This window comes from Neofelis nebulosa, chromosome 6, assembly GCF_028018385.1.
Source record: "Neofelis nebulosa isolate mNeoNeb1 chromosome 6, mNeoNeb1.pri, whole genome shotgun sequence".
NCBI lineage: Eukaryota > Metazoa > Chordata > Mammalia > Carnivora > Felidae > Neofelis > Neofelis nebulosa.
This window is the reverse complement of record NC_080787.1, coordinates 150,402,951-150,422,661: the sequence shown is the minus strand read 5'-3', so window position 1 is coordinate 150,422,661 and position 19,711 is coordinate 150,402,951. Positions and strand designations below refer to the sequence as shown.

Here is a 19,711-nt window from a genome sequence, read left to right as displayed (position 1 = left end):
ATGACCTGAGCCGAAGTCGGACGCTTCACCGACCGAGCCACCCAGGAGCCCCAGTTAGCACTTTTAGATGGCTTGCTCTATGGCATGCCTTAGTGTGAGGGCTCACAGTAATTGTCTCTGCCTTCAAGAAATGTGCGGGGTGGCAAAGGGAACGAGTAAGCCCTAAATTACAAGCAATAGGTTGTCTTTTAATGTGCTTGATGTCCTTGAGCAGGGAGCAACCAACTCCACCTGAGGACAAGAACAGACGGTTATACAGATCATGGCGGAAAGGTGGTCCCACCTGGGGAAGGTACTGTGTACCTGCACGCAGGCCGTGGTGATGCCTAGTCCTGTCCCGGCATGAACTTGGCTAGTTCAGTAATTGCTCGGATTTAATGAACAGATCCAGGCTCCCCAGTAGTCCCACAGACTCAGGAGGAAAGAGCCTTCTGGAACCTGCCTCTATGGACACCCATCATCCCTCAGCCTCAAGCCTGGCCTCCAAATGAACCTTCCTCTGAGATGGCTACGCTTCTTAACCTGAGGACCACATTAATAATACAACTTCCCCGGATTGCTTCCCGAGTGTTTCCCCGGCCTGGCCTGGGCCTTTACAGACATCATCTCACCTAGTCTCCCCCAGAACCCTGTGTGTTCAACCCGTTTTGTATCAAGTCCTGGCTCCAACAATTTCTAATTTTACCACCTTGGGCAAGTTAACTACCCTCTCTGTGCCTCTGTTTCTTCACTTCCCATGAGGATGTTTGTCCCAGACCCCAGGTTGATGAGAGGCTTTTGTGAGTTGGTATGTGCAAAGCCCTGGCAAGGCCCCCGGCACATGGTGAGAACCCAGCGGCCATCACCCTCGTCCGCTGCACGTGCCTCTGGTTTCCAGCCCATTTGCAGAGTCGCGGTAACTGAGGTGAACGTTGACAGCAGTTCGCCAATACAATTTCCTTCTTTCTGGGCACATAGCTAATCCACACATCCACCTCTCTTTGACTTAAGTGTGGCCATGTGACTGAGTTCTAGTTAACACAATAGGAGCCAAGGTGATAGGTGGCTCTTCTCAGCCTGGCCCAGAGAAAACTCCCAGTGTGCCCCAGCGTGGTCTGTCCCATTGGGACCAGTGGAGACTTGGGTCCGGAAGATATGAGTCCCCAAGGGACTGCCTGGAGAAAGGCCATTTTGCAAACCTCTTCACCTGTCCAGTTCTGGTTACCCAAAGAAGAAACACACTTTCATTGTATTTAAACTAATACGCATTTGGCCAGTAGCCCCGCTAACCCTCACCGATACAACCCCTAAAACCTGAACTCAGCGAAGGGTCACTTTGGCAGTGAATGGTCAGAGCTGTTGTCTGCCCAGCCTGTTTCCCCTTACTCCCCCTCCTTTCCATAAAGAGCCTCTGTTGTTTTGTGGGAAACCGAGCGTGATTGTGGTGTGTGCCTTAACATCTCTGCCACCATGAGCGGGCAGCGCCCACAGGACGCCGTGCCCTCACGTAGCCACTTGACCCAAGGCAGGCGAATCAATCGTTGCTACCACTCCTACTGAAACTTGGGGAAAAGAGTGACCTCTCTTTTTTTGGCGGGACTGCTGGCTGCAGCGGATGAGAATATTTTAGGGACACAGTAGCCATGGTGGTAATCGCCACACAGAGAGAGCTTGCCAAAGAAAGCCGGTATGGAGGAGAACAGAGCCAACCTGGAAGAACATCTCCTCCTGACATCATTTGAGCTCCTGCATTAATGTCTGAGTCATATTTCCCCATTACCTTGGTCGGTGAACCTCCTCTTTGGTTAAGCTAATTAGAACTAGTTTCCCCATTATTTGGAACTGCAAGTTCCCAATTTGCCAGCTTTGCCTCTTCTCCCAAGATCCCCGAGGGCCCTGGCTCCACACACACACTCTCCCCTCCCCTCCCCCAGTACCTGCCCCTGAAAGCTGCTGTCTTCACAGTACATAAAATATTTAAATTCCTTAAATAATCAGTGACAATAACAGGCATGACTTCCACTAAGGGAAGAAGAGTATTAGTCACTCACATGTGGTCTCAACTGATAATACTCATCCTTAGAGCAGGAGCCTGGCTATATGTGCTCGGAAAACAAGGCCCCATTAAAACCAACTCAGTAGGACTTCCCCCATTTTTCTTTAATTGCCCTGAATTGTTTTTAGAGGTCTCTTAAAATAAGTGCACTTGGAGGTCGGGGTTGCAAATTTCCTCTGATACCTGTTGCCTTGTGATGGCATTTGACCAATAATGCTTCGGTGTTTTTCATTGAAAGCAACATAGCTACAAACTTCAGAGATTTGTAAAATGAGAAGTAACAATGTAAATTAATTGTACTGGTTAGTTGTATACGTTATACTCCCAGCCTTCACGTCAAGTCTTTTGGTCAAGTACAATATATCCCCCAATATTTGGTGGAATAGTTCTAAAACATGCACAATCCATTTGTTTTGTCTCAAATAATATCAAGCATTATAGGCTTTTATCTTCGCATTTTATTTTGAAATTCTTACTTAAACCAGTTTCGTATAATAATGGAGACTTTTCAAAAGCTGCTAAACTTGTCACTATCATTTTCTTTCGCTCTGGTGAAAACCAGACCGGCTACTTGACATCCAAGTCTCTTTCCCCATATTCATTTCCAAGCTCTTGAGTTCATTAGCTCAGTGAAACCACACTTGGGAGAAAAGACTTTTCCCGCTTTACCTTTAGCTTCTTTATCTTCCTGCACTCCCCCTCGCCCTGCACCCCCTCAACGCCCCCAAAATCCAAAATCAAGCGCCAGGAGTTCTAACTGCACGGAGAGTTTTGGGTGTGGAGTTAAAAATAATCCTGTTCAGGCTGGGGGGAGGGGCGGGTCAGGAGTTACTATTTAATGTGTACAGAACTTATGTTTGGGATGATGAAAAGGTTCTAGAAATAGATAGTGGTGACAGTTACCCAACATTATGCTGTAGTAAATGCCACTGAATTATACACTTTAAAACGATTAAAATGGTAAGTTTTCGGTATATTTTGTCACCGTGAAAAGGAAAAAAAATAAAAATCCTGCTCATACTTCCCGTCTTGTATATTTGCGCACACCACTAAATATAGACGCATCGCTCATACGGATAGCAGCAACGTGGAAGAATGAAGAAGTCAGTCAAATATAAAGCGCAAAGCAATTTCATTCCTTAAAAAACGACAAGACAGAACAAAGCACACACATCCTCCGCCAGCTGTCTTTGGAAACCGGCTCTGTTTGCTCATGCGCAGAGCGAAGCCAAGCCCCGCGCTGGTATTGACAAGAGCAAGATGAATGACCCCCTGGAGACCATAGGGTTTGTATTCGAGTTTCCATCTCCTTTTCATCCCTTTGTCCCCCCGTCTTGATTCACATGCAGATTAACCGAGACCAACTCCTCACTTAAATAAGCTTTTCACTCCAGTTTGGAAGGTAGAAGGAACATCTAAATATTTATGAGGCTTTTTCTCCTGGGTCTATGATGCGCTCTCGTTGGATGTTGAGGAATTACGTTAATGAATGCGTGCCTGTGCACCCCGACACAGAAACCAGGCAAAGGGGGAAAACACACACACACACACACACACACACACACACACACACACACAGCGCTTTGTCGGCACTCACCAAACAGTTCCCATGAAAAGGAGAGAAAAGAGAGGGGGAGGAAGAGAGATTTAAAATCTGTTGCCAGGAGAGGAATAAATTGTACAGCTCAACACAAAAGCAGGAACGAAGTTTCATCTTTGTTTTCTGGAAGTTGCAAATGTAACTGTTGTTTCAAGTCGGTACAAATGTGAAGGAAAACATGCTGATTGATTGAAAAAGGAGAACTGACCGCCGGGCTCTCCCCCGTGATGAAGAAAATTAACGACAGACTTTCTGTATTGGAAATACATCGTTTATTCGAAAACAAACACCTAAGCAACATTTTCTTTTAGGCAGTGCTTCAGCATGTCCCTTCAAGACAGATTATTTGGGTATGAATCCCTAAAAGGGTTGTCAGGGTTTTTATTGTCCTGCCCATATATAGTGTCTGTCTTTGTCTTTTCAGTGCCTTGTAGATCCTGTTTTCATTAGGCTAGCTAAATTCCACTTTAAAGTGAATTCACTCTAAATGTGTTTGCATGAAGTTAGATCTAGTTATGACTTAGGCTCTAAATCATCTTTAATTATGGGTAATCTTTATGATATTTTAATAGGTAAAATAATACATTAGCACACTGGAACCGAAATGCAGACATATTAATGGCCTTAATATCACACTGCCAGAAAGTCATCTTTCCAGCCCTTTAATCATCCTCCTGGCCTCCCCCTTCCGTTCTGTTCTGTGAACACAGAAGGCCAGAACAGTCAAGGCCCTGCTCCAGAAGGGCTCCGTGGCTCTGTAATTATCTTTAATACGTGTGCATCAGGATATTAGGTTTAAAGGGGTACTTTTTTCTTCTTTTAAAAAAAAAAAAATATTGCCACTCAACTGGTATTTGTTTTCACTTGCAGGTCAGAGTATACAAAAGGGGGAGGTTGTGTTTGTTATTTTCGAAAATTCTTGCTCCATTCAAGCCATACTGAGCCTGGCTCTCATCACCTATCTTGATAGGGTACAAAAAAGGTTAAGAAATCCTACCTCTGACCCCACACAGCCCAAACTGCTGCTCTAGCTGAAGGAAGGAAAGTAGAAAATAAATCTCCAGCTTCCCTTTTAACACACAGAAGGCTTCCCTACATGTCTTTGTGACGAACTGAAAATTAGTTGCTGATTGTTAGTATTTATTTGTTTCTTTCACACTGGAATAAAATACAGAACATATTCTCCTACTTCCCACCAAAAACAAACAAACAAACAAACAAACAAATGCTGGTTACTTGATTATTAGTTATTTGAAGTTCAGATAATAATTAACTGTAGTCTATTTATGTAACTATTATATAATCTAAACATTACATATTCTTAGCTTAAACAGGAGTGTCATTAAATCAGTTTCATCAATAAAAACGAAGACAAAATGTTCACACAGAAAAGTTTAACAGTCTTTCATCTGATACACTGACAGGGAATTGTATTAACTCAGCATTATTTCTTAGTCATTTATTACTTACTTGTCTGAGTGAATAGGCACTTGGCTATATCTAAGTTTAAAGAAAGCTGTATCGGGGCACCTGGGTGGCTCAGTTGGTTAAGCGTCCGACTTCAGCTCAGGTCATGATCTCATGGTCCTTGAGTTCAAGCCCCACGTCAGGCTCTGTGCTGACAGCTCAGAGCCTGGAGCCTGCTTCAGATTCTGTGTTTCCCTCTTTCTCTGCCCCTCCCCTGCTCGTGCTCTGTCTCTCTGTCTCAAAAATAAATAAAAACATTTAAAAAAAATAAAGAAAGAAAGAAAGAAAGCTGTATCTAGGTTTTAAGGAAAAATTTAGTGAAACGTTTGCAAAATTATTCCCATTCCCTATCCACCCACCCCTTGTGGTGGGGGTGGGGCGGGGGGGGGGAGCAGAATGCATTGTTTGGAAGGTATTTCAGAAGGACATTTTGTATAAAACTTGGAAAATCAGTGTGAATATTCGGTAAAGAAAGCCAGCTTCTCTCCCATACCTAAAGCTGCAGGAGGCACCTGTCACCCTGAGCCCACCTCCTGGAAAGGGGCCACCCACACTCATCACCAGGCCTAGTCTGGCATCTCCCACATGCAGTGGAAAACAGGAGGGCTGGCCGTTTAAAGGCCACAGTAGAAGGCCGTGATCTGCATGGAGTTGAAGGTCTGCAAGAAAATTTCCCTTTACTAAAAATACATTCCTCATCAGTATACTTCTTAAGATTCCTATTACTTAAAATTAAAAGCCTTTAAAAAACATGAATGTATTCTGCCATCAGTTGTTAAGCTCTCACCGAAATTATCGTACTGGATTCACCTTATTTATTTTTATTTATTTATTTTTGAGAGAGAGGCAGGGGGAAGGGGTAGCGAGAGAATCCCAAGCAGGCTCCGCACTGTCAGCGTGAGCCCGGTGCGGGGCTCGAGCTCACAAACCATGAGATCACGACCTGAGCCAAAACCCAGAGTTGGACGCTTAACCGACTGAGCCACCCAGGTGCCCCATCAATATTATTATTTCTAATGAGGATTTAGAAGAAAGAAATTGCATTTTATTACTTAATATTTTATTTTATTATTTTTTTCTTAGCTCTATTTTCTATAATAGGCATGAATTAATTATCTAATAAGAAATTAGCAACAAAATTTGTTAAGAAAAAAAGTTTGTCCCTGGTCAGCAAATTTCTTGGTGTCTTATTGGTTGAGTGTCCCTTGTAGGAACTTCAGGGAAACCTACTCCAGGGTCACAGAAGTACTTGGGTCCAAGGACAGATGGAAAAACTATGCCCATACTCTTAAGACAGTGTCTCTCCTGACATTAAAATAGAGCATGTCAGGAAGTGGTCACGTTTTGAGAGATGTAGACAAAACTGGAAAGTTTTAATTAATTTGAACAAATATAGATGTATGTACATTTCTGAAAACAGTTTATAATTTCTCATTGGCTTTTTGAAATACAACCAAACTCACCCAAAATGTAGGTGACACTTAGCATTTGTTTACACTCTCAAAAACTTGTAGACCTCCTCTTTTGTCTAAAGTCTGCTTTTTCTAGTGCGACCTCATTACCATAGGGTTTCATGCAAACAAAAGCATTGCAGAACATCATCTTATCTCGCACCTGAACTGATCTGAATCTGTATTAACGCACAGCAAGGAACAAATGAGAGTATCTATATGAAGTCTTGCCTCAGAACTGAAATATTAGAAATGACAGTTTTACATTCAGTATCATTTTTCTCAAGGGTTTATCTCATGGCATCATTTTTGTTTCTCAAACATTTTCAAATATTTGATCCTTGAAACCTTCACCCAACTCACTGCAAAGTTTAAAAATGCTGCCTATTTCAGAATGTTTGCACACAGTTCTCAAACATGAGAGGCACAGGCAGACCAGCCCCCAGCTGTTTTCAGGGAAGCCTGGGGAGAGGCTGCTGGTACACATCGTGATATTTTTCCAACTGAAAACTGTTACTGCCCTGCCCGGAGACACATGTGTCCCAGAGGAGCCGAAATCCAAATTGAAGTGAAAAGTTTATTGGCTACATGCCAAATTCAAAACTACCCTGACCTGTCTTCCCCTGTCCTCTGACAGTGTGTACATGTACTGACTCATCTGGGAAAAAAAAAAAAAAAAAAAAAAAAAAAAAAAAAGCTGGTTTGTAAATGGGGAAAAACTATCCAAGAAGTATTCGCACAATGAAATGATCGTCTTGTTTGGGCCATACTGACAAACAACCGGTCAATTCAGTGAGAAGAAAAAACATTTTCTTTTTAATAGTTGATGAGTGTGCTTAACACAATTGCCTGGTTTGTTTATACTGGTTAGTTGTTGAATGATCTGCATAGCTGAATCTGAAATCTGGGTTTTCATAATCTAAGGAAGAATTCCCATTGAGTAATGTTTTCAGTTAACGACTGTACTGCTGTAATCAATGCTTAAGCATATGGTTAAATGCAGCTAATATTGGGTCATAAATGCTGCACGTGGCCAGTGACCACCAAAGAGCCCTGGGCTTCTGGGTTTCCGTCCCTGACCCATACAATGACGGCATTTGACCATTTTGTATGTCGGATTTCCTGAACCAACAATAACAAAAATACAACTTAAAAACCAGTGATCCAGACTGGCCTCTTACTCATTTCACCCCTGTACAGGATTGCACAAAGACGTGGAAACCAGAGCAGATCAAATTCGGAGCCTACCGACCTTGGCTGCTTGCCTTCAAGGAATGTTTATGCCTTTGAAAGACGTGCTATCGTTTAGCTTTGTTGTAGCCTTCTTTCTGCTATGTTAGTGTCCACCATCAGTTTTTCCAGTGAACGATTTAAGGTCCATTCTTGGATTTCCTTGACTGTTCAAACTAGTTGATATAACAGAGAAAATAAGGAAGAGGGATTATGTAATCTTCCATTTTAAACGTGATTCATCTATAAAATCATTCAGTCTTCCTAAACTATGTGAATGGAATTTGTTTGCATAAATCTAATGCCACCAAAGGCTTCTAAACCGTGCACTAATTACGCGATCTAATTTTGGAGCTTTTCCAATGTTAATCTCTAAATTAGTTATCTTCTGCTTTTCTTTTATGTGTCATCTTTTGCTTTTTCACATTTCATTAGGTATCAAAACCAAGAGAGACAAAGTACAAGCTATTTATATTTTATCAAGTCTCAAGAAAATGGAAAATGTTTTATCCCAGTTAGATCTACAGGAGAGCGAGATGGGTCCTAGACCGATGTTTTGGCACAAAATAGAAGTACAAATAATTATGGGCAGTGGTACCTTAAAACACTTTTTAAAAATCAATCCTAAGAAGGACAGTTGTTTTGCTGTATTTGATTTTCATTTTTTTAATTGAAATGGACCTTCTTGTGCAGGCATGTCTATGTGTGTTGTATGTATGTTCAAACATGTATGTGTATACAGTATGTACCTGTATGCATGTACAATGTAAGGAACATTGACTGTTACATCAGAAGACACGGGTTCAAGCCTGTCCCATCATCACTCGCTGACTGAAAGCAGGCAAGTCGTCCCCTACCATTTATGAACGTCAGCTTTCTCATCTAAAATTGGGGTTCACAGTGGTTTTCCAAACTGTTTCAAGGACTTGACATAGAAATCAAAGTAGATAGTACACATGAAGCTTTATTGATTAGATGTATAAGGTCCTAATAACATGTACTGGTGAGTGACATAATTACACCAATAACCCAACATAAGATTTGGAGCAACTTACTTAACTTTGGGCCATATTTCTTTGTAGACAAATGTGACTCATAAAAGGTTTGTGGCGAATACAAAGGGCACTGACTGTCATGGAGGACAGACCTACTCGTTAGGACCCTTGTTTTTGTTTGTTTGTTTGTTTGTTTGTTTGTTTTTAAGGGACACAAACTCGACTTGAAGCAGTTCAAGCAAATAAAAAAAAAATGTTTATTGAAAGCCTCAAGTAACCATGGAAAAGAAGCCACAGAGCCTCAAAAACCACTGGAACCAGAAATTTGAATGCTAGCAAGACTTTCCCTCTTCTCACTGCATACTGTTTCTGGTTTTCTCAAACTTCCTACACGTGGCTAGGACACAAGGCCACCAGCAGCCCCTGCCCCCACACCACCCCCTGCATCTCACAATTTTGCCATAAGAAGAAAAAAAAAAACCAAAAAACCTACACTAAAATTGCCCACCTCCTCATCCCAAGCCTGATCCCAGTTGAAGAGTCCCCAGAAAAGACGCTAGTCAGCTCAGGTCAGGTCAGGGGCCCCAGATGGGAACATGTCACTGGTAGCTCCCGTTTGAACCAGGTGGTTGGAGTCAGAGTGAAGCGGTTGTCCCCAAGAAATGGGATGGTGTTTCTAGAAACGAGGCAAGGTCCTAAGCAGTCAGCAGCAAATGCTCACAAAAGTGCAGGAGGCTGGCCCGAGCGCTGGCCTTTCTTGCCATTCTCTGGTGAAGGTGACCTTAGCCTCATGGGTGAAGCTTTCTGTCAAGTGACAAACAAAACCTACTCCTGCCCTTCTGTATTTGACGTGAGGAACAAATTACAGAATAGATTTAAATGTGCCTTTAGCGGTTTCAAGTGCTAAACCAGTAACCGGTAGATTCACTGATGCTGGTTCTCCCCATGCACTTGATCAGTGCCTGTGATCCAAACCCCCCTTGTGTATGTCCTCACGAAAGTACAGAGCCAAGGATTAGAACCTTTCTCTAACTCTGTTTTGTTAGGAAACAGCACTCTTTTGGAGTTCTTTTCATGGTTAAAATTTGATTCATCTCCTGTTAAATCATGCATGCGATTTACTTGGGGCTATTCCTGAAATTTTTTCAATTAGAAAAATGTAAATTACAAAATACATTATTCATCATGTGCACACAGTTGACTGCGTTTTAGAGTATCACCTGAAGAAACAACAGTAGAGTAACAACACAAATAGAAATTCGTTGATATCACACTAGTGGAATAGACCCTATTCCACTTGGGTCTATTTGTAGAACTTTCCCACTCCTGAACAATTTTCTCTGGTGATTCTTGTCCGCCAAGGGACCTCTTCTGTTTGTCGATGGTTGGGTCCATCGTGTACACCATTTGTGGCCCCACGGTGGGGACTCACGGCCCGTACTTGCGTTGCTCCGGTGGGTCAGCTAGATGCAGCCTCTCTGTGTGGCTCATGTGGCTACTGTCCACTAGGAATGTATCTCCACTTCGTTTTTACTGCGCACCCATGCTATATGTCCATCATATCCTTCAGGACCAAGTTGAATGTACTGCTCTAGGATAGATCTTACACTGTTGTCCCTCTCTCTTTAGAAGAGCTTCTTTGTTTGGATGAACATGTGATCCGAGCGTATCCGTTGGCGCTTCTCAAAGACGTAGCTTTGTGCGTCTTCTCAAGTCGCTACGTGTGTATGTTTGTCTCCCCAAAGGTAAAACCGGAGTGAGTGCCAGGTTACTTTGCAGGATGACCGCAGTGACCTTCAGTGCCACCAGGAGAAAGCAATCTGGTATGTTGTTGTAAAAGTAGGACACACAGCAGCAACCTCAGCCAACTTCATCAGTCTGCCCCATTCCCGTGTGGACCTCTCACCTGACCGGGACTGGGGGTGGGAACTGGAATAGGTCGGCCCTGGCCGCTGTGCCCCTGGGCCGGGGCCGTGGGAGCTGTGAGAGGACAGAGCATCTCCTGCCCAAGGCTGCAGTGGGAGAGCTGGAGGGTAAATGCTGAAAATAATATTCTGGGCTGAGGGCCAAGGTCATGGCCAATGAGTGTGTCCAAACCATGTCATAAATTAAAGTAACTATTGGAAAACTGGGAGCTGAGTTGCGGAGCCAAAATGAGCGGTGCTGGGCCACAGAACGAGCCAAGAATGAAGAGAGGGACGAAGTGCAGCAGACCACACTGTCAAAGGTCAGCTAGGCGCTGTGCTGGCAGGCTGGCCAGGCCCAGGAGGGAGCCAGGCCCCCGGAGACGCAGCAGGCAGAAGCGTGCTGGCTCATCTACGGGATCCTTCCATCTGTTCCCAGGGATCCTCCAAGTTAACGCTAACTTAAAAGCTCTTCACAGATGGGCAAGAAATTCGATTCTTCTGTTATCCTAATCCCCAAACAAGCCACGATACACACAGAGGCAATTTCAGGTTGAGTCATGTTACCTTTCTCCAAATTGCAGGCAATCCCCACTTCTCTGGAGCCCTACAGCACAGACAGAGCACCCCGCCTGGAGTGCAGAGGAAAACCCTAGCAGCTGAAGATGCTAAGGCAGCGAGGAAAGCCACACCGTGCGGACAAATGAGCCTGTGATTGCTTGATCGCTCCATGGGTGTGGAGGGGACAGGACAGTATGCGATTCTGTGACACTTCCCATACTTATCTAAGCATCCATACACTTCCTGTCCTCCCTCCTCTTCCTGTTGGGACATTTTTGTTCATGCCCAATGCTGTAAGATTCCAAAGGAAATACAAGTGCTTTATGATGATCTAAATCAGCATCCAATTGCAAGGCCAGGCTTTCTTTGGCAAATTCAATCATATCCTAGAGACCAAAAAAGAAGACTTTTCAAACCCCGAGCGTAATCTGATCACTCCTACAATGCCATTGATCTATAACAGCTTACTTGTCTCATCCAATGACAAAACTATATTGGTGCCTATTACTCACACATGAATTGTTTAATTCTTTTTTCTTTTTTATTTGAGAGAGAGAGAGAGCAGGGGAGAGGGACAGAGGTGGAGAGGGAGAGAGGATCTCAAGCAGGCTCCACAATCAGCACAGAACCCAACATGGGGCTCGATCCCACAATACTAAGATCATGACCTGAGCCAAAATCAAGATTCAGACGCTCAACTTACTGAGCCACCTGGGTGCCACTAAATTGTTTAATTCTTTAAAAAAAAATTTTTTTTTAACAGGCATGCCTGATTGACTCCATTGAAACAGCGTGCAACTCTTGATCTCGGGTTAGTGAGTTCAAGCCCCAAGTCAGGTATGGAGATTACTAAAAAAAAATAATAATAAACTTAATGAAATAAATACAAGAATTTAACTTATATGAAAAATAATAATAAATGAAAAACATTTATAACAAAAAATCAAACATATATGGCCATCCACAATTCACACAGGGTAGTCATCCAACCATTTGGCGACTGAATTATTCTTCCTATGTTAATTTGGCTTTGAAATGCTGATGAATCCCCCTTATGCACAAGTTCTGGGGAAAAGGTCCCTGTCTCTGCTCAGCTCTTCTCCCCATACCCCACTGCCAGAGGGGAAGTCAGGAAAAGAGGGGAAGAGCGCACCTCCCTCACTGCCTGAGCTATGTAATTGGATGGAGACCCACCTTGGCAGCCAGAGTTGGAAGCATCCAGGTGGCCCAGGAATAATCCAGAGTCCACTGTAATTTTCATTCCCTGGGTTTTCTCGTGGGAGTGTAAACATTTTGGGACTCTGGAGGACAAGAAAATAAGAAAAAGTCCTTTCTACAAAAAAAAAAAAAAAAAAAAAAAAACACACAAAAAAAACCCTTTATTCACAAACTCACACCGATTAAACTGATCACTTTCATAAAACCCCTCATTTCCTGGTGGGCAAGTTCATACCTGGCTGAGGATTATATTCCCTGCTTTCTATCCAAGGATTTATACATGTAATTTCTCTTAAACACGAATTCTTTCTATCTAGAATTTGAACTTGTCACTTAAAATGGCTGAAAGCACAAGATTCTTTTCCAGACAGTGACCAGAACAAAGGAGTGACTCCCACATATGTCCTTGTAGATGATTCTTGGCACTCAGAACCTCAACATCAAGGGGGTGGGGAGGAGCGCCTTCCCCCCAGCCTTATAGTTTTGGAGAGAGAATCGAGAGGTGATGCAGGGACAATAAATGCACACTGCAGCACCCAAAACGAGGGAAGGTGAAACTCCCCCTCTGCCACCAATCACCTGGGCTGCTGTGGGGGTTGGGGCAACTGTCACCAAGCACATCTCCAGCACTCTCTGGGCTTCAAACGCTGTGTTAGTTTTTTTGGTTTTGTTTTGTTTCGTCTAATTCTTTAAGTGTTTATTTATTTTTGAGAGACAGAGCACGAGCAGGAGAGGGTCAGAGAAAGAGGGAGACACAGAATCTGAAGCAGGCTCCATCCAGGCTCTGAGCTGTCAGCACAGAGCCTGACGTGGGGCTCGAACCTACAAACTGTGAGATCATGACCTGAGCTGAAGTCAGACGTTCAACCGACTGAGCCACCCAGGCACCCCAAAACGCTGTGTTAGTTTGAGTGAACAGCCACCTCATTGTCCCAAGATGAGGAGACTTCCTGCCTGAGGGATGGTCAAGTGTTGATTGTAACTTTCTTTGGGGAGGCGGAGACAGGGGTCCAAGGACATTTGCTGAAATGCTGAGCACGCCGTATTGGATGATTAGAGATTAGAGACTCACGTTCTAGTCTGTTTGCCTCTGCAGAGCTGTGACCTTGGGCACATCACTGCCCAGCATTTCACTTTCCTTACCTTTACGATACCCGAATTCAATTATGTTTTTTCTGATCTCTTCAAGCTCCGACATTCTGTAATTACAGCAACCAAGACCAACAAGAACGTTGTTAAGATTATTATGTGAGCAGTGGATTCTCAAATGTGAACTAAAGAGTGGATTCCAGAGGCACCTTGAGCGTGTCTTTAGTATTATTTTGTCAGGTTACCGCTAGGAATGTCCTAAAATAGATCCTGAGTAACAAACCAATAAACCCCATGCTCTATAATGTGACCAAACCAGATTAGAACAAACTAGAACAGATTTTTATCTTAACAAGAAAAGCGCTAATTTATTGAGCACCTACCATACCAGACATTGTATTAAACCCTCTACATCCATTTCCTTATTTAATCTTCAAAGCAAGCTGCGAAGTTATTAGTATACCCATTTTACAGATGAGGAAACTACGTCTCAGAGAGAATAAGCAAATTTACTTCTGTCACTCTGCTCAGATCAAGGTCATGTTGCTCCTACTCCTCACTAATATTTTTAAACACTACCACTCTATTACCCACTCACTAGGAAATAACAAAAACCTGCAGTAAAAATAATGGCAATAATAGCTTCCTCAAGTGTAGAAACTTTGGTTTGATTATAGATCTTTTCTTGTGCTTAGAATAAGACCTGAACAAAGGTGGTTGTCACTGAAAATTTGTTAAATGAAAAGTAACCGCCCTTTGTTGGCCAGTGTCCTGTCTTCTTCTTGGTGTTTACTGTCTCTAACACAACACTGCCCAGTAGAATTTTCTGCGGTGAATTGAAATGTTTGTTCATCTCTATTGTCCAACTGGTAACCACATGTGGCTATTGAGCACTTGAAATGTGGCTAGTGTGGCTGAAGAACTAAATACTGAACTTTATTTCATTTTAATGAATTTCTTTAAATTTTTAAAAATGCTTTCATTTATTTATTTTGAGAGAGAGAGTGCAAGCAGGGGAGGGGCAGAGAGAGAGAGAGGGAGAGAGAGAATCTCATGCAGGATCCGCACTGTCAGCACAAGGTCCAACGTGGGGCTCGAACTCACGGACTGTGAGATCGTGACCTGAGCCGAAGTCAAGAGTCAGATGCTGAACCAGCGGAGACACCCAGGAGCCCCTCAATGAATTGAATTTTAAATAGCTACATGTGACTAGTGGCCTCCATATTGGACAGTACGAGTCTAGAGTAAAATATGGGTAAAGTACTTGCCATAGAGTAAGAATCTGGCTTTAGCAATGGAGATTCTTTGAGATAGACGTCTCGCCCAAGAACTCATGAACTGGAAGGGGTAGAATTATGAGTCAATCCTGAGCCTTTCTGATATAACCCAACTCATACTTCCTTCACTAGCTTCCTGTCCAACGTTATGGGAAAAAGAATCAGGAATCTTGAGCCAAAGAAGCCCCCAGATCATGAAATGACCATCCCACCATTTGGAACGTCTTCCCATGCAGAACTTGATAGTCCTTTGGAAACGGGAGTCCACTGTTTTTTTGGCGAAAGTTGATCACATAAGAAACTTGTCGCAGCCAAATGAAATGTGCAATCTGACACTGGTGCTTGGTCCCTCCCATTACAGGAAGCCCGCGGTGTTAGCTCACATCCAGTCTATCTGAGCTGTAAAAATAAAACAGCAGGAGCCATAGGAGTGCAGGCCAGTGACGCTATCGCTGTACCTAAGGACAAGCGAGTAATTGGTGGGGGGCATTCCTGCAGTTGCTGTACAATAGTATTTCTCAACCTTTTTCATGGACTTTCCCCCTAAGATGTCTTTTCAGATGTTTCTTCCAAAATGCCCTCACCAGAGAAGTTCCAGCATCACAGAAATACTGCTCACTTTTTTACGTACTATATGTTTATCTGTGCTTCATACATTAAAATAATGTGATTTTTGCCCCCCACCCCCACCCCCAAACCAATTTTCATCACCTTGTCGGAGGAAGGATGATATTACCTTGGCTGAGAAAGTTCTAGACTGGATGAATTCTTCTTGACTATGAAAAGAGACCAAGGGGAAAAAACGTGGGCTCCAGTCAGTCAGGCTTTGGGTTGAGTCCTGCCTCTGCCTCTCAGGCAAATGACCTAATCTTCTTATACCTCTGTTTTACTCATCTGTAGAATGGAGATAAAAATATTGTCTCCCTCCTTGAGTTGTTGTGAGCATTCCATGAGCTAATGCATATTCATTAGGAATTTGGAGCACCCAGTAGGTGCTCTCTAAATGTGAGCTAGTTTCACTGTTTTTATGAACACAGGAACATTCTGGCAGCGCGGCCAGTTTCCGAATCTCTTGTTTTCTGTTAGTTGCCATTTTGGATTCTTTAACCTTACGAAGGGGCTTTATGACATCTGGGAGCAGCCACTTATTTCGGGATGAAGTTTCTTACGAAATCGCTGCTCAGAAAGGTACAGGGCATCTTCCTCTTCCAGCTCGAGTCAGATCTCCCAAACACTCACGAAGGCCCTTCAGAGCGATGAGGCTGAGATCACAGACAGCGTTTGCCTGATCTAAAATATGCACGGTAACACGGTCTTAATTAGATGTACATGTCTCTGAAGATATAAATAAATGCTTCCCTTTTTGATATGTCTGATTTAATAGCCTAATAACAGGGGACTGCTGCCGAAATATAATTCAGGGGGTGAGGGAGAAATTAATAAACTCAAATATTTAAAGCTCAACAGCAATTAGCAACCCATTTAAAACAAATTTCCGAATTTTAATTTTATTTATCCTTATCCAACCAGGACTAAGCCTGGGGTTCATTATTATTCATTTGCAGACCTAACAGGGTGCTCTGCCCTTTGCTGGGGAGGCACTCTCGAAGTCCATTACACGGGGGCAGCGGGCCATGACCCCAGCGACGGCAGGTGGTGGGAATTCACCAGTCCCACCCGCACGGTGTTTCCCATTACCCCATTTACTAGTTTTCCTTCTCTCACTTCTTTGGAAATTGGACACTCATTTTTCTGCTGCATGTTTAGCTACTCACATACACCCATGCACAAAAACAGAACACCGTTTTCTGAAGGGTCCCCATCAGGGAACATCCACCTCCGTGACCTCTGGTCAACTAAGGCAAGACCTGAGTTCTGACCTCCTTCGTGCGTATATGGAGCGGGTACGAAAGCGAGTCTTTAGCATGTGTACTTAGTAATCATCCCGAAGTGAGGTCCCCACCCCCTGGGATGCGGGAGGTTGTGGTGGGTTCAGCACTTTGGCATTTTCCCCATTAGCACCCGTGTCTGGTGGGACAAAGATGGAGAAGAACCGGACACGTTCCAGAGGGACAAACCGGAGGGCACGTTACCAACATGCAGTGGAGACTCTTCCTTAAAGATGCTCAGCTCAGCATGGGGGTGTTGGAAGCACACAGGGCTGGAGGGAGTCATGTTTTTAACAGCAATGTATTATATACGTGTCCCCTGGGGACAACTGGAAAGAAGGGCTGGGAAGGGCCACACTGAGAGAGCAAATGGAGGGCACATACTCAAGCTCAGCCTTGGGCATGTGCACAAGTTCAAGGCAAGAGGGCCTTGGTGTGGCCTTTCTTGCAAGGGCTGCTCCTCCTGCCTGAGCCGGGGCCCTCACCACTTAGCAATGACCAACAAACCCTAGGCCTCTTCTCTGAGAACCCCTCCACACTGCTCCAGTGGGGCCCATTAGCCATGCTTGGACGGCCTGGTTCTACCCATTTGGCCTTAGCCAGGGGTCTCTCCCAATTACTTCTCTCTCCCAAGAATTTAGAATTGGAACTAGAGGTGCCCACTCTCTGCAGCAACCTTGACCGAGGTGAGGCAAATCGGGAAGCTGGAACTGATGTTAGGCAGGTGGGTGGCCTTCCTGAGCTATTTCAGAGGCAGGGAGAGCCGGGTTATACAGAGCGAGAAATGAAAAGAACAGAAGAAACCTTTGATAAGCTGTCAAGTGACTGCCTGGATTCTGAAGGCTTATCACTATCTGCTCTTGGTCCTCCATAGGACCTGACTGTGCTTCTGGCCCTTGGGGTCCATTCATCCAGAGAATAAATTCCTCTTGCATTTTGCTGAAACTCAGGTAGGTCATGATCTTTGTGCCAGTAAAACACTGAAATAGTCTTAGTGACCAAGGAGACCCATGGTCATCATTAGCAACTCCAGAGTGTGGGCAAAGGCAGGGGACCCGGACACGGTTGACCCACAACACACAGGAGACTTCTCTGCCTACAAGCTGTAGGGAAGGTAGGGGACAGGGCCATCGTGAGTTGGATGAGACAGTGGAACAGCCAACCTGCCAGAAGGCCCTCCTGGGATCAGAGGGCAGACAGCAAGCAGGAGTCCTGAGATCACAGGCTTTCCATCCAAGGTGGTGGACTCTAGGGCTGCCGTCACAAATGGCCACAACCTAGTGGTTTAAAACAATAGAAATCTAGCTTCTCACGGTTCTGGAGGGCAAAAGTCCAAATTCATGGTGTGAGCAGGGCTGTGCCCCCTCAGCCTCTAACCGAGATTCTCTTCTCTGCCTCTTCCAGCTCTGGGGGCTTCAGGTGCTCCTTGGCTTGTGGCTGTACCACTCCAACTCCTGCCCCTGTCCTCACATGGCCTTCTCCTCTTCCCTCTGTCCTTCCTGTGAGTATGCCTTGGAAGGATACCTGTCACTGGATTTAGGACCCACCCCGGTAAGCCAGGATGATCCCATCTCAAGATCCTTCATTTAATTACATCTGCAAAGACCCTTTTTCCAAATAAGGTCACATTCACAGCTTCCTGAGGTTGGGATGTGGACATATATTTGAGGGACTGCTAGTCAACAAACTGCCGATGAGAAATCAGCCATGTTGACTCTGGCCAGTTTGGGCAGGGGGTGGGGGGGGGGGGGCGCGTGGCGATCTCAGGGAGCAAGGCCCAGGCAGTTCCAGGCAGGAGACTAGTGATTTGCCCGTTGACAGGGCCCAAAGGTAAATTAGTAGCTTATAATAAGCAGATGGAGTGGGGAATCCAAGAAGGGTATGTTCAATTTTTCCTATTAGTTCAGCTTCTGTTTATTCAAACAACCTTAAGTGATAAAGAAGATATTTGACAGTTAGTGGGGTGGCTCAGAGAATTAACACAAGAGCCAACGATCCACTTCTGGAACAGACACAGAATCCGGAGCAGATGTTGTCGTTGAATGCTGCCATTTTCCAGAACTCCATTGTGGACATATGCTGCTCTGATAATGCCTGAGCTCTCTCCCAGAGGAGAATTGGGCTCCAATCAAGTGTGAGAGTTATCAGCCATGGTACAGGCATGACAGCTGTGAGCTGGAGAAGTCACCCCAACGGGGGTCTGTGACAGGCGGGCTGGGGTGGCTTCGGTGCTGGACAGGGGGAGGGGGGACCAGAGAGCAGGAGCAATGCAGCCAGCTGGGAGTGCCTGGTCCAGAGACCACATCTCCAACCACTTTGTCTCAGGACTCTTGAGACTCAAAAATTAAAGAGAAATCCAAAGAGACATAAGTGGCTTATATCTATCAATAGTGACTTATTAGAAATTAAAGCCGAGGGGCCCCTGGGTGTCTCAGTCAGTTAAGCATCTGACTCTTGATTTCGGCTCATCATCTCATGGTTCGTGAGATCGAGCCCCACATCAGGCTCTGGGCTGACAGCAAGGAGCCTGCTTGCGATTCTCTCTCTCCCTCTCTCTCTCTCTCTCAAAAATAAGTAAACTTTTAAAAAATCTTTAAAAAAAAAATTAAAGCTGAGACTTCGTAAGACACGAGAACACAAGCACACCTGCCATCAGCTGTCAGAGCGATGATGTCACCACACCCGGGGCGGCCACAGGAAGGCTTCACTGCACACTCCTACGAGAGGAGGGGTGAAGGTCAAGAGCATCTTAGTGTTGTTACGAAATCAGTCCTGGCCTTACCCATCCTCTGAAAGGGCCCCAGGGTCCTGCTCGTCCCAGACCACGTGGGGAATGGCCAGCATCGTGGTTCGGGACGTGGACTCCAGGGCAGGGCTGCCCGAGTTTGGAACTTGGCCTAGTGTGCTTCTTACCCACCCAGCACCTCCATGTCCTCATCTGAAAATGGGGCAACGGTGGTGCCCGCTTACAGGGCTGTGGGGGCATCAGGACAGT

At 44.6% G+C, this 19,711-nt stretch overlaps 1 long non-coding RNA gene across 1 annotated transcript; it reads left to right on the top strand.

Moving 5' to 3' along the window:
* Positions 1–7,347: 7,347 nt before the first annotated feature.
* On the top strand, positions 7,348–16,192 carry LOC131515155 (uncharacterized). Its single transcript, XR_009263478.1, has 3 exons — positions 7,348–11,375; positions 12,007–12,080; positions 14,960–16,192. It is a non-coding gene; the product is annotated as an uncharacterized LOC131515155 (long non-coding RNA).
* The last annotated feature ends 3,519 nt before the right edge of the window (positions 16,193–19,711 follow it).